We start from the raw sequence: 14,299 nt of genomic DNA, 5'->3' as shown, positions 1-14,299 counted from the left end.
AAGCCAGAAATGGGTCTACAATATATGTAATCACCTACATCGCTACAGATATGGATGTTGTTACAGATAGGTAGCCGTGTTGGTCTGCCATAGTCAAAATAAAAAAATTCCTTCCAGTAGCACCTTAAAGACCAACTAAGTTAGTTCTTGGTATGAGCTTTCGTGTGCATGCACACTTCTTCAGATACACTGAAACAGAAGTTGCCAGATCCTTCTATATAGTGAGAAGGTGGGGAGGGGTATTACTCAGAAGGGTGGTGGGAATGGGAGATTGGCAGATAGCTGAGATGAGCCTGTTGACGACTCTTAACGACTGTAATAGGTCTTACAGGAAAAGGCAAGGGGTGAGGAGGTGAGAAATGGCTTAGTCATGTATAATGGGATAAGAATCCAATGTCTTTGTTCAAACCAGGTCTCTCCATGGTTTTAAGTTTGGTAATGAGTTGCAATTCAGCAGCTTCTCTTTCCAGTCTATTTCTGAAATTCCTTTGTAGTAAAACAGATACTTTGAGATCTTGTATAGAATGTCCTGGGAGATTGAAGTGTTCTCCTACTGGTTTCTCTGTTTTGTGATTCTTGATGTCAGATTTATGATATGGATGTTGTGACTGTGTTTCCTTCTTCATACTTTGAGAAGGTGATCTTGCTGTGGGTGGTTGCTTCTGTAGAACCCTAAGAACACAAGAAGAGCCTGTTGCTGGATCAGGCCACAGGCCCATCTAGTCCAGCATCCATTTCTCACAGTCACCAACCAGATGCCATGCGAAGCCCACAAGCAGGATTCAAGCACCAGAGGACTCACCCTTCCTGAAGTTTCCATCAACTGGTATCCAGAAGCATTTCTGTCTCTGTGGACGCAGACCATAGCCATTGTTCATTATGCATTAATTTTAATTTTGCAACCTTGGGAAGAGTTTGCTAGAACAGCCACCGGCAAGTTTCTCTACCTGCCTTGTCCCACCCCCTACTGGGGGGGGGGCAGGTATTGTTTGTGGCTCTTTTGTACTTTATTCTTGGGCATTGTTTACATGTTTATTGGCATGAGATGTTCGTTTGCCCTATTGATATTGTTGTTGTTTAGTTGTTTAGTCGTGTCCAACTCTTCGTGACCCCCTGGACCAGAGCACGCCAGGCACTCCCCACTCACTTCACAGAGTGTTTGTTGTGGGGGAGGAAGGGAAAGGAGAATGTTAGCCGCTTTGAGACTCCCTAAGGTAGTGATAAAGCGGGATATCAAATCCAAACTCTTCTTCTTCTTCTTCTTCCTGTCTTCCACTGTCTCCCGTAGTTTGGTCAGGCTCATGTTCATAGCTTCGAGAACACTGTCCAACCATCTCGTCCTCTGTCGTCCCCCTCTCCTAGTGCCTTCCATCTTTCCCAACATCAGGGTCTTTTCCAGGGAATCTTCTCTTCTCATGAGGTGGCCAAAGTATTGGAGCCTTAGCTTCAGGATCTGTCCTTAGCGTGGCTTTTTGCTGTGGCTCTGTTTTGCAATTGTTTGTGCATTATCTTGGAATGTCATTATATTTTATGCTGTGTGTTCTGAGCCGCTTCGAACATGGCTCTGCCACAGGGAAGCGGCATGCAAATAAACTCACCATGCTGATGACCATTTTTACTTTATTCCAAGACCGCCACCATTTTTTAAATTCATATTTTGGGTTTGTTTTTGGCAGTGCCAAGACACCTGTGTTACCACTCCCAGAGGCCGCTGTTGCTACTGGGGATCTCCAAAACACTGCCTGGCACACAGTGGAGACTGGAGAGAGAGGAATATTGTTTTGCTCTGTCCTTGTTTTTATGAGGAGTGAGGAAGGCAGGCAGAAGGCAGGGGAGAACAGAAGTTCTGCTTCATTTGGCCTCTAATAAGATTAGTGTCTGTTCTGCCGATCAGGTGACCAGGAGCTGTGTGTGTGTGTGTGTGTGTGTGTGTGTGTGTGTGTGTGTGTGTACAGAGAGCTGCACACATGTGGTTCACTAGGGTTTCCTGGCTCCTACTTCTCCTTATATGGTGTGAAGCTTAAGGAAGCTGCCGATTGGCTGGTCCAGCAGACACCCCAGAGGTAGCAAGAAAGGGGGTGACAAGAAGGAAAGAAGAGAGAGGGAGCAATCGAGGGTCTTGAATGGCAGATGACAAGGAATCTGGGTGCATCACATGCTCTGGAAAAAACAACAACAACAACCCAAAATGTGTCAAGCAAATTGCAGCTGTTTATAGAGAGCCTGCCCACTCTCAGCAAGGCTGCACACTGGCTGTTTCTGATGCCAGTAAGGAAAGTGGGCCAAATCCAAACTGCTCTGCACCAGGTCCCCCTCACCACCACCATCTCCACCTCCCCCTTTCCTAAATGTGACGGTACTGTGGATGTCGTACAATGAACCACCGCCGGAATGTCCGCCGTATCTCTGCCGCACTGCCGGGTGCCTCCGTTACATAATGGAATAAAATGCAACCCGTTGTTAGCAAATCAAAAACGACGGAGCCCTGCGAAGAGACAATGCAAGCGTCTCCTACCAGGAACGGCTGTCTCTTGTCACGCCGATGAGGCGGCCGAGCCTGTGGGGAGGTTTATCAATGCTCTTGGCAGAGAGAATTGAGAGAGCATTGCCAGAGGCAAACACATGTGTGTGGTGCTGTCCCATTGTTGGCCCGCTGTTAGGGCGCCGCACTCGGCGCTGCAGAATGCGCATTTCCAAGGTGATGGAGGCAGAATGACATTCATGACACCCGGGAAGGCTGGCAAAATATTCAAGCAGCTGGGGTGACTGCCCTATGAGGAAAAGCTGCAACTTTTTGAGAAAAACACTACAACACTATGATTCGTGGAAGCTGGATGTTGGAAGATAAAAAGAAGTCCTTCTTCACTCAGCGCATTGTTAAACTATGGAACTCCCTCCCACAAGAGGCAGTGGTAATTCTGAATACCAGTTTCTGGAAACCGCAGGGGGAGAGAGTTGCCCCTGTGTTCGGATCGCGCTTGCTGGTTTCCCATTGGGGCATCTGAACGGCAACTGTGATAACAGGATGCTGAACCAGTTGGGAGAGCCAGGCTCTGTTTATGTTTGTACTGTAGCAAGGGACGCGAGTGGTGCTGTGGGTTAAACCACAGAGCCTAGGACTTGCCGATCAGAAGGTCGGCGGTTTGAATCCCCACGATGGGACGGGGTGAGCTCACAACATCCCTAGGGCAGGGGTCTGCAACCTTTAAGACAAAAAGAGCCACTTGGACCCGTTTCCGAAGAAAAAACAACCGGGAGCCGCAAAACTCGTCATTATAAAAATAACCTTTTTGTCACTTTTTTATTATTTCTTTGTTTGACCCCTCAGAATTACTCCTCCTCATAGAAATAAACGTTAAATTAACAAGTTACCTTTTTGTGTGTGTGTGTTCTTCACTCCCCTTCAAAACAGTGACCAGCGTACATGCCCCCTTTCAATGCAGTGACCAGCGTACATGCCCCTTACAATGTAGCGGGCGGGCGGGTGGGAAGGTGACATTGGGACGGTGCGTGACTAACGCACGCACCGCCCCCATGCGACGTCACAGCCAGTACAGCGCCCGCCACAGTGGGGAGTGTCAGGGCGCACAATGCGCCTCCTCCCCTCGCTAGTATCTGCCCCGGAGCCACGGCAAAGGTGTAAAACAGCCACATGCTGCTCTGGAGCCGCGGGTTGCAGACCCCTGCCCTAGGGAGACCGTTCCTCTGTCAATCAACTCTTACTGTCAGAAAGTTTTTCCTGAGGTTTAGTCGGAATCTCCTTTCTTGTAACTTGAAGCCACGGGTTTGAGTCCTACCCTCCAGAGCAGGAGAAAACAAGTTTGTTCCCTCTTCCGTGTGACAGCCCTTGCGATATTTGAAGATGGTTAAAGGTAAAGGGACGCAGGTGGCATTGTGGTCTAAACCACAGAGCCTAGGGCTTGCTGATCGGAAGGTCGGCGGTTCTAATCCCCGCGACGGGGTGAGCTCCCATTGCTCTGTCCCAGCTCCTGCCAACCTAGCAGTTTGAAAGCACGTCAAAGTGCAAGTAGATAAATAGGTACCGCTCCAGTGGGAAGGTAAACGGTGTTTCCGTGCGCTGCTCTGGTTCGCCAGAAGCGGCTTAGTCATGCTGGCCACATGACCCGGAAGCTGTACGCCAGCTCCCTCGGCCAATAAAGCGAGATGAGCGCCGCAACCCCAGAGTCGGCCACAACTAGACCTAACGGCCAGGGGTCCCTTTACCTTTAGTGCACTGTAGCACTAAATCTCACAAGCATCCAATGAAGCTGGATGTTGCGAGACCCAGGATGGGCAAAAGAAAGATGGGAATGTACCAAGTATTCTTTGAATGCTTCCACACATTTTAAGAAAATGTGGTTCTAGATTGCGCTGGAACCTTTTGCCTCCATATGCTAGATTTCTACCTGCAGATGTGTGTGTGCTTAATGGAAAACATTTCAAGGATGTGTTTCCGCATGTCTGAATCGGTCCTGCTGCAGAAAAGCAGTATCAGCTAATTCTGCTGGACATGTGGCTTAGCTCTTAGACTTTTAAATCTGCTTCTGTTTAAGCACGTTAATGAACAGCAATACTTCAGAAAGGCGTTTAAAACAAGCACAACCCCAAATTCCAACTCAACACCTGCAAAGAAAGGAAAAGGACACGCCTTTAAAAACATTCAGTGTTTTTATTCTTATCTTCATCACAGCCTTAAATATCAAAGGAGAGCTGCAGCAGGCTGGAGCAACATGGCATATACAAAGAATCGGGAGGGCTTTAAAAAAGATTTCACAATAAAAATCAGTGCAGAGTTAGGCTTACTTTGAGAGAGGAAAGGCAGGCATTGAGAACTGGCAGGAGGAGAAATGCACAAACGGCAAAGAGAAAGAGGAAATAGACAAAACAAATGTACAAACCTAGTTTGTGCTTAACACCAGGCAATGGCTTGTTTGGCAAACCATGGTTTGTCTCACAGATGATTAAACAAACCACAGTGGTCCAAACTTTGCTTTGTTTCCTTGCTGCTCTTGCTTTGTTCCTTAGTAGCTTGGCAAGCTTCTAGGGCGATGTGGTGAAAACAAGCTATGGTTAATGAGGGGAGGCCTGGTTGACTCATAACATCACCCTGTAGTTAAAACAAACCAAGGTTCATCAGTCAACAACAAACCATGGTTTGCCAACAGTGAATGAAGCACAGTGAAACTGTTGGGTAGGGCTGAAGCACAACACTTAAGCCATGGTTTCACCAGCGGTTTAATAAATCATGGCTTTGCATTACGGGCAATCAAAGCCATTTGCCGGATCAGGGGTTGTTGGTTTTTTTGCACTTTTGCCAAACACATATCCCCGAGCTGGAGGAGAAGGAGACACAGAAAAGAGAAAACTCAAATCAAAGAAAGTTGGGGCTTTTTTAGTTTACTCAACGCAGAACATGATGAAGAGGAGACATGATAGAGGCTTACAAAATCATGGATGTTGGGGAGGGAGACAAATATCCCCGCCCTGGAGAAGATACCCTGTGAAAGTAATTAGCAGTAAGTACAGGACAAACAAAAGAAAATGTGGTTCGAGTCAAGGCATGAACAGCTTGTGGAATTGACTTCTGCAAAAATGCAGTGATGACTGCTAGCATCGATGCCTCCCCCCCTTTTTTTTAAGGATTGAGAAATTTGTGTGGGACAGGCGGCTATCAGCAGCAACAGTTAAGAACAGAGCTTCCACATTCGGGAGCAGAATACCTGTGACGAAGGGCCTGAAAGCAGGAAGTGGATATGCTCCCCATCCTAACCTGGCTGCTTGTGAGCCTGCAGAAGGCCTTGGCGGAAGCAGAAAGCTTGCACAATAAAGAGAGACTGAAACCCAACAATGCAATTATTGCATCCTTAGGCTGTGTACACATCGCCAGCATTAGGAAGAACTATTCCTGACAATGAGAGCTGTTCTACAGTAGAATGGGCAACCTCGGAAGATGCTGGACTGTCCTTTATGGGAGATTTTTAAACAAAGGTTGGGTGGCCATCTGTCAGGGATTCTTTAGCTGTGATCCCTGCATTGCAGCAGGGGGTTGGTCTAGATGACCCCAGGGGTCCCTTTCCAGCTCATTCTATGTTTCTATGATAAAATCACAGCCCAGTCATTATTTTCTTAATAAGGACCAAAGCTGAGTTTTGTAAACTAATAATAATAATAATAATAATAATAATAATAATATGTTGTTATTTGTACCCTGCCCATCTGACTGGGTTACCCCAGCCGTTCTGGGCAGCTTCCAACGTATATGAAATACACAAAATGTTTAACATTTAAAAACTTCCCAATAGAGATAGATTGTGGCTAACACTCTGCGAACAGCGCTTCCAGAACCAGTGGTGGAAGAACACTGGGCGTAGTTCAAAGTGTGTACACAGCCTTAGCTTACACATTTCAGCCCCCCCCCCCCAAGGAAACCTCAGGAGCAGGCTTGCGCCGTTAAGCGCTTAATTGCAAAAGGGACCAAAAACCCTATTTGCCAAAACTTCTCTTCTCTGCAAATGTCCCTCCTCCTCGCCTCCCTGCAGCCGTTCCATTTACTGGCAAGTTTCTTTATTCGCTCAGAGGCTTTTCTGCAGAGCTGCAGTAAAAAGAGTTTCTCACACGGCTCACCACAGACCCGTTTTTTAAGGGCAGAGGAGGACAAAAGACCAACCGTTTGCTTCTTGGCGCCGGGAGCCGAGATTCCGCGCCAGTTTTGCTCGAGAAGAAAAGCCCCAGCTTAATCACATATGGGGTTTAATACACTCGTACGTGCAAAGCTCTTGTGGAAACCTCGCAGAGAAAAAAAGAGAGAGAATCTCTGCCTGGAATGAGAGGACTCAAGAAACAATATACGTATATATATAGATATTTAAAGAGAAGGAAGGAAAACTTAAGATTTTATTGGGTGGTTTGCATAGTGTTTTTCTTTTTTTAAAAAAAGCTGGCTTTGTAGCATCCACAGAACTTTCGGAAAAGCAGAAAAGCAAACATCAGCAACAGGTAGTCAGAACTCTTCGCTGTCCCGCGTGGATATTTTTCGGAAGGACAAGGCCATAGATTTCGTAGCTCTGAAGGTGGAAGGAGCACAGAGCACTGTCTTGTCCGCACAGACATTTGTCCCCATCTAAGACTGCCTGCATAAAGCGGCACAGGAGGGAATCACACGAAAGGGAACGCGTACAGGGGACAGGGCGTGTTGCAGTGCATGCGTTGCTCAGCTTTTGGGATGCGGCGTTTTTAATTGTTTCTCCCACGTGCAGGAGTCATGCACAGATGCATCGCGCCCAGAGTCCAGCCACGCCACTCATGCAGGATGCGGGCTTGGAATTGGGGTGGCTGCCCAATTTCCCCACTTCCTGGGAGCGCCACAAGCTTGATGCTCCCCCCTTCTTTCCTGCAGCCCCCCACCCCACCCCAAAGATTGACTCCTCCATCCTGCTTTCAAATTGGCTAGGACTCCTACTTAAGCTCTTCCAAGGGGCAGCTGAATATATCTTGCCTATCTTGGGTCAAGAGCGGACCCTCCTGGTTGCAGCCAACTAAATGCTACTCAGAGTAAATGCACCGAAATCAAGGAGCTGACCCGAGAAAAGCTTGCTGGATCAGGCCAATGGCCCTACAAGTCCAGTATCCTGATCTCATGGCAGCCAACCAGATTCCCATTATTAGGGTTGCCATATTTCAAAAAGTGAAAATCTGGACACCTTCCGCCCCCAATTGAAATCAATTTTGGATTCAAGCACAACTGGGATTCAGAAGCATTGCTGGGCATAGTAGCCATAGTAGTTATCAATAGCCTTCTCCGTCATGAATTTGCCCAGTTCTCTTTTAAAGGCATCCAATCTGGTGGATGTACCGTATTTTTTGCACCATAACACTCACTTTTTTCCTCCTAGAAAGTAAGGGGAAATGTCTGTGCGTGTTATGGAGGGAATGCCTACGGGTGGCATGCCTACGGATTTTCCTCCTCTAAAAACTACGTGCGTGTTATGGTCGGGTGCGTGTTATAGAGCGAAAAATACGGTAAGTTAGCAATGACCCTTGGTTTAAATAGGTCTACTCTGAGCCAGATTTAGTTGGGACACAATCCTCTTTGGAGATTTGCCTCCCATCCTTTCCGGCCTTCTTCCCCCTCACCCTTGATCTCCCTTGACACATATTTCAGCTTTTGCCTACTTTAATTACAAGTAAGCCGCCACCGATCCACCCCAGCTGTGGGTCCACACCGAGAAGGGTTGCTGTATTGGACTAGCCATGCATCTGATGGGGAGCCGTTGAAGCCCTTATAAAGCTGATGCCACAATACATTTGCTTGTTGCTAAAAGGACGTGCTGTTGTTTTAGCTACCACGGACTAGCGTAGCTAACCCCACCTGGAGTTGTTTTTTAACAGTTGTTAGCTCGGACCACACATACACACACAACACACACAAAATAAATAGGAGAAATGGAATGGAATACGACCGACGGGCCTCTCCCCCTCCTCCAATCTGGAATGAAATCTCTGGAACTGTAATGAAAACTGGGAGATTCTGCACTCTGCCACCCCCAAGTTTATGAGGGCATGAAGAAACCAAATGTTGAAATAAAAAGCAATGATTAGAGAAAGGACCCATTTTATATGTCTTGGGAAGAAAAGAGAAAATGTTTAATCTGTGGTTCTTGGGAATGCACCCTTCCCCCTAAATTTCAGGGTCTAAATCAAGCCCCAAACCAGAACATTCCTCACCACTTTGAGTCTTCCTTTGATCACCATGGTTGCTTGAATGTTACAAAGATGGTGAAAGGGTTCGGTGATCCCCACAGGATTGAGGAAGCAACTCTGAAGGGCTGAGAGGACTTGGTGCTAGTGGGAACTGAATCAGAGAGAGAGATTTCCGCCCAGTAAGTCAACCTGGACTGGAAGAAGGTGACCGTTCTGGACACCACATTTAAGAAGGATATTGACAAGCTGGAACGTGTGCAAAGGAGAGCAACCAAGATGATCAAGGGTTTGGAAACCAAGCCTAATGAGGAACAATTGAGGGGGATGTTTAGCCTGAAGAAGAGAAGACTAAGAAGTGAGATGATGGCTGTCTTCCAATATTTGAAGGGCCATCACATGGAAGATGGAGCAAACTTCTTTTGTACTGCTCCAGAGGGGGTGGACCTGAGCAAATGGATCCAAAGGAAAAGAGATTCTGACTAAACTCGAGCTTTCTGATTGTAAGAGCTGTTTGACAGTGGAATGGACTTTCTCAGAAGGTGGTGGACACTCCTTCATTGGAGGTCAATAAGCAGAGGTTGGATCCAGGCCACTTGGTCTCAGCGGCTCAAGGGATGGAGCTGCCCTGTGTACATTTGAGCATTCTTTGCCACTAGTTAATTTCATTTAATTAGCCAGAATGGCAAGGAACGACGGCACTTTCCTGACTGGCGTGTTTACCGACAAACATGCCACTCCTGCCATATAATTGGTGGGGAGAGAAGAGATGAGGCTGTCTGCATTTGGCAGCAAAGATCCCTTTTGGATAATTTGCAATATTGCGGGAGGGGGTTGGGGGCAGAGGTGCGAGCTAGCGGCACTCACTGCAACCTCAGTCTCAAAGCTGAAGAACTGGTAGCTGTCATTCTGCACAGCCGCTGCTAAGAGAGCATTGCATTCATTGCCTGATGCTCACGCCAATAAAACAGGCTTAGGAACTTAGGGAGCTGCTAGGCCATGGGGGCCAATCTGTACCAGTACTGTCTGCACTGACTGGCAGCAGCTCTCCAGAGTTGCAGAGCAGGACATATTCCCAGCCCTACTTGGAGATGCCACACAAAGTGTGTGTTCTGCCACTCAGCTGTGGCCCTTCCCCTAAAAATAAAGCAAGTTTCTAGTCCTCATGGCTCTGAACACTGACACGGGGAAATAGAAAGCTGCTACATATACAGAGAGTCAGGCCCTTGGTCTGTCTGGCACGTTATCATCTGCATTGAATGTCAGCAGCAATCCAGGATTTGGGGCACGGAGCCCTTTCCCAGCCCTAGCAGGAGATGCCATCAGGATTTGAACACAAGACTTTATCCATGAAAACCAGATGCTTTGCCAATGAGCTGCAAGACCCGCCATCAACACAATGGAAAGGATTGAGGGGGAAGCCATCAAGAGATGATCAATGCTCCAGAAGGCTGAATTCTCCTGAGGAATGTCTGGATGTCGCATGTGCTGAGAAGATGGAAGGGACCCAGAGGGCCATCTAGACCAACCCCCTGCTACGCAGAAGGAGATGACAGTGAAGACCACGCTGGCTGTTTTCAAATATTTAAAAAGGACGAAAGAAAGGAAGATTGCTCATCCTGGATTCTGAGAAACAGGTTTTCCTCCCTCCCACCCACCCCAAAAAGCAATTGTGTTTAAATGACAAGAAGCTTAAGAACTTAATGCTCAGGAATGAAGGCCGATGCGAAGGATGTGGCGGAATCTCTTTATTTGGCGGCTTTTCAAAGATGATTGGGATGCTTTCGGTAGATCGGCTATCCTGCTTCTGAGGACAAATCTGGACAGCCCACTGGCTCCACTCCAAGCATTCGGTCGTAAATCCGCTAACATGTCCAACCAGAATTTGCTGGTCAAAAAAGATAAGAGAGGTGTTTTGCATTTTTTTTTTGCACCCACTTTGATTCAGTATGAGTCACAGTGCTCACAAGGGGAGCTAAGGAGATCAGCAGTACCTTAAGACTATATTCAACAGACCCACTGAAATTAATGCACATGGCTACAGTAACTTGGGCCCATTTCTTTGCAGAAGCAAAGAAGGCTGATGCTATTCTAGGCTGCATCAACAGAAATGTAGCGTTCAGATCAGAGGAAGTAATAGTACCACTAGATTCTGCCTTGGTCAGGCCACACCTGGAATACTGTGTCCAGTTCTGGGCGCCACAGTTTAAGAAGAATATTGACAAGCTGGGACATATGCAGAGGTGACCAAGATGATCCAGGGTCTGGAAACCAAGCCTTATCAGGAATGGTTGAAGGAGCTGGGTAGGTTTAGCTTAGAAAAGAGGAGACTGGGGGGAGATGTGTTGATACCTTCAAATGTTTCAAGGGCTGACACATGGAAGACGGAGCAAGCTTGTTTGTTCCTGCTCTGGAGGGTAGGACTTGAACCAATGGATTCAAGTTACAAGAAAGTAGATTCTGACCAAATTAGTTCTTCCTAATATTTCCTAAACAAACTTTCTCAAGTAAAAAATAAATTGATTAAGTTTCTGAAGGAAAGAGCTGTTCAGCAGTGGAATCCCCGCGGAAGGCTGTGGTGGTTTTTAAGCAGAGGTTGGATCCATGTCAGGGATTATTGAACTGTGATTCCTGCGTTGTAGCAAGGGGTTGGACTAGATGACCCTCAGGGTCCCTTCCAACTCACCAGTTCTATGATCAATGCATACACAACCTTAGACAGTCAGGATCGACACACCCAGGACTGCAGATGAGGAGGAAGGCCAGCTGGTGGATGCTGGTTGAAGACAGACCAGGACATCAGCAAAGCGGTGTCCTGTGTGCCCTGATGGAGCAGTTTCCACTGCTTGGCCATGTGGGGATTCCGCCCCACGAGTCTGAAGGGACAGCGCTGCCGGGAGAGTAATAAAGCCTCCTCTTATCTAATTACGCAAAGCAGAGAAAGCTGAGCTGGTCTGGTTACCAAGAGCAAGATGAGGACACGTGAGATAAGGGTCTGTGGCTGGTGTCAGTTTCCCAGGCTCAGTTCTCTGGCATCATTGAGGAGGACGGCCACCTGGTCTGGTGCAAGGTTGGTTCCTAGCAGAAGAAGGCGAGAAGAGCCTGCTGGATCAGGCCAATGGCCCACCCAGCCCAGCATCCCCTTCTCACAGTGGCCAACCAGTTGGGAAACCCACAAGCAGGATTTGAGCATAACAGCCCTCTGCCCTCCTGCAGTTTCCAGAAACTGGTATTGAGAAGCCTTGGTACTGAGAGCATAGCCAATTGCGGCTAGTAGTCATCAACAGTTTTGAATTATGTTGCTGGAGGAGACTCTTGAGAGTCCCACGGACTGCAAGAAGATCAAACCTCTCCATTCTGAAGGAAATCAACCCTGAGCACTCACTGGAAGGACAGATCCTGAAGCTGAGGTGCCAATACTTTGGCCACCTCATAAGAAGAGAAGACTCCCTGGGAAAGACCCTGATGTGGGGAAAGATGGAGGGCGCAAGGAGAAGGGGACGACAGAGGACGAGATGGTGGGACAGTGTTCTCGAAGCTACCAGCATGAGATTGACCAAACCATAGCTGTCAGCGTTTCCCTTTTTTTAAGGGAAATTCCCTTATTCCGAATAGGATTCCTTGCAAGAAAAGGGAAAAGTTGACAGCTATGGACCAAACTGCGGGAGGCAGTGGAAGACAGGAGTGCCTGGCGTGCTCTGGTCCATGGGGTCACAAAGAGTCAGACATGACTAAACGACTAAACAACAACAGTCATTAACAGCCCTCTCCTCCTCCATGAATTTGTCCAATCCTATCTGAAAAAGCCACCCAACACCTTTCTGCACCACTAGAGAATTCACCTACCCACTTCCCACCCTGAGTATATGCTTCTCCAGGTCACTTCCACTATTCTGAAATCGACCCACCCAAGCAAAGATCGTGTCAGGCAGTGAGCTGGGTGGAAATGGGATCATGAAGGCTAAGAACCGTAGAGTTGGAAGGTGTCCCCAAAGACCATCCAGTCCAGGCATCCCCGACCTTCAGCCCTCCATGTTTTGGACTACAGTTCCCATCATCCCTGACCACTGGTCCTGTTAGCTAGGGATCATGGGAGTTGTAGGCCAAAACATCTGGAGGGCCGCAGGTTGGGGATGCCTGATCTAGTCCAACCCTCTGCAATGCAGGAACCACAGCTCAGGAATCCCTGACACGATGGCCATTCAACCTCTGCTTAAAAACCTCCAATGAAAGAGAGCTCACTGCCTTCTGCAGGAGTCTGTTCCACTGTCAAACAGCTCACTCAGGAAGTTCTTCCTAATGTTGAGTCAGACTCTCCTTGCTTGTCATTTGGATCCAGTGGTTATGGTCCTCCCCTCCGGGGCAGCCGAAGACAAGTTTGTTCCACCTTCCATTGCAACTGTCCTTTAGAAGATGGCTATGCTACCATCCCTCTTGTCAAGGAAAAGAGCCTTCCATTGCAATCTAGTACCAGGCTGTCTGCAAGAGGAAACAGACCTGCTGTTTATGCCAGTCCCATGGTCCTTCAATCAACCTGTCTGCTGGTTTTCTGAGAGCAGAGAGGCTGCAGTTCAGTGGCAGAGTGGCACAAGGTCACAGGTTCAATCCCCAAGGGCATCTTCAGATTGGGCTGGGAGAGAACCCTCTCTGAAATCCTGGAAAGCCACTCCTAGTACGTGTAAACAATACTCAGCTAGATGGAACAATTGTCTGAAATAAAGCAGCTTCCTAGGTTCCAGAAGGGCTAAGGGAACAAGGGCTCCAGGCCTGGCAGACCCTTCAAACAAGTCCTTGACTATTTGCATAGCCTTGACCGTGGTGGCCCCAGTGAGGAAGCCCATTTAGAAGCAAACTGGGTTTGCAATCCATTGAGCAGTAGAGAGGGGGCCCCAACGAACTGAGACCTACTCTTGAGCTCCTTCGTATCTGTTTTGCACCAGTATCACTGAAGGGAAGACAAAGCAAAGAGGAAACAAAACTCTCTGCTCTTGGAAGAGAGGAGAGAGGACTTGGTGTTGGTTACCAGGAATGACTGGGGCCCTTTTGCACATTGCATTTGCAAAGATACGGGCGATGAAACATATCCTTGAAGCCACGCAAGAAACTAACATCATGAGAAGGGCAGAATCTGCCTACAGGCCTCTTGCAACGTGAGAACTCTGATGAAGGATCCCAGATCTCGTGAGTCACAGCTTTTCTTGCAAACTGAGTCACGTGCTTTGCTAACTCGTGAGCTGCATTTGACTGTACAAAGCAGCTTTTAGGAAGGCTGCGTGGGATGTCCGTATGAACAGGCCAATCGGCGACATCAATGTGTGTTGTTGTTTAGCATGACTCATGAATGTGTACCCAAAAACTCCGTTGCCGGTCATGTAGAACTTAAAAGACAACCAGAATTCCACCAGAGAGCAAGAACAGTCAGATAAAAGTTTTAAGAACCGGGGTGCAAATCAATCTGACGTTGTACTCAAGCACAGAGCTGAATTGATTTGGTTTGGAAACATCAGGGAAACTTAGATGATTTTTCTGCATAGTTTAAGGCCACCTTTGTGGCAGGGTTTTGGGCGCAGGCCAAGGTGGGCACTGTGGGCAAAGGAACGAC

The 14,299-nt window shown here is 47.7% G+C and overlaps 1 protein-coding gene across 9 annotated transcripts in view; it reads left to right on the top strand.

Annotated features, from left to right (window-relative positions):
• Nucleotides 1-14,299, top strand: part of LOC308575204 (uncharacterized protein) — an 84,295-nt gene that overhangs the window by 25,293 nt on the left and 44,703 nt on the right. The window lies entirely within an intron of this gene.

Source organism: Podarcis bocagei (genome assembly GCF_964188305.1).
Source record: "Podarcis bocagei genome assembly, chromosome: 16".
NCBI lineage: Eukaryota > Metazoa > Chordata > Lepidosauria > Squamata > Lacertidae > Podarcis > Podarcis bocagei.
This window is presented reverse-complemented; position numbering and strand designations above follow the sequence as displayed.